We start from the raw sequence: 1640 nt of genomic DNA, 5'->3' as shown, positions 1-1640 counted from the left end.
TTACAAGGTTTTAAATCCCAGTTTTGTTCTGGGCGACCAGCTTAGAATGAGGATACCATTTAAATAATATATAAGATGTTCTACACAGATACGAACGGCTTCGAAGTTTGGGTTTTACCTTTATCTAGAGAACCGTGGAATTTACATAGATGGTACTGAGTACTGCCCGCTTTGTAACATGCGGGAGGACGTAACACTCACTCATGTTCTTGTACGCTGCCCGATGTATGTAGAATAAGACAACAGTTTCTGAATAAATAATATGTAGCAAACATAGTTAATTATGAAGATAAAGCTTTAGTTCTCCTTTCAAATGTAACACCAGATAAAATATGAGATATTTACAAATATATGACTAACGTGCGAAATTACATCTTAGAGATACGGGATGAGCTTTTATTTATTTATTCATTTTAATATCAATCAACAATAATTTTATAAAATTTAACCATAGATTATTTTCTGTTTATTATCCGCAACTCAACATTCAGCTTTATACAACAACATGCTACAAGAGTATGAACAGTTATTGAACGTGCCTAGAAATGTTTTGTCCCTGGGTGTGAATCGAACTATTATAGAAAAACCCTCTAAGCGACAATGTTTACTTCGCTCAAAGATAAAGAGCTAAGGAAAAAGTGGACAAGAGTGTATCCGTAGAAAAGATTATAGAGTTACTAACAATTCGGATGTGTGTATCAATCAATTTAGAGCATCATACATTAATTATTAAAGAAGACAAGTTTTTGTGTGATGATGGTTCTTATGTGACTGCTCCAAGAAGAAAAAGTAAAACTATTAGATGGTGCCTTCCCGACAATTTTTCCGAATCAAAGTCATCAGAATTATATTACTTAACACAATTAAATCATATGTAAAGGTATTGGGCAATATATTTCTAAACAATTACTGCAACATGAAGAATATGAGCAAGCAAGCCCAAGCGAACAAAGTCGCGAAATTGAGAACATGAATTCTGAGGCTAGAATAAAATACAGTAAGGATAATTAAAAGCTATGTGCATGTATTCACATGCAAGAGAATGCACTTGAATGCTATGTGCATGATAATAAATAAAGTCTAGTTACCCTATCAAATAAATCACTTTCTCAATAAGAACCTTATTTAAATTCTTAGAAATAATTTTGAACAGTAATGCGTTATTAGAGAGAGCTGAAACCTAGCTCTGATGGCAGTAAGTTAGTCAACCAACTTTGGCGGCCATCTTGTTTGTATGCTCAGGTCCGGTATTAGGAGGTCCTGTAGATAGCCATTGATTTCAGAATACATCCATTTTTCAACTTCGCACGTTGCAAATAGTTTGTAGTTGTAGGTTATGAAGAAACACAACTGAACTTGGGTGTGTAAACTCGATAATATACTACTGTAGTCAGTGAGGTAATGACGGTGCTAAATTAATCGGTTCTTTCCTCAAGTTTTCATTGGTTTCCAATGCATGCTTCTACATTGAATTCTTAATATCGGGGCACCGAGTGTAAACTCTCAGGTTCAACTTTAAGAAATTTATATTGATTTTAAATTGTAATCAATAATTTTGATGTAAAGTGGACTGTATTGAATAGAAAAGAAAACAGGATATCTCTACAGAAACAAGTACATGCAATGAATATATAAAAGAA

Source organism: Nilaparvata lugens, unplaced genomic scaffold, assembly GCF_014356525.2.
Source record: "Nilaparvata lugens isolate BPH unplaced genomic scaffold, ASM1435652v1 scaffold6972, whole genome shotgun sequence".
Taxonomy (NCBI): domain Eukaryota; kingdom Metazoa; phylum Arthropoda; class Insecta; order Hemiptera; family Delphacidae; genus Nilaparvata; species Nilaparvata lugens.
This window is presented reverse-complemented; position numbering follows the sequence as displayed.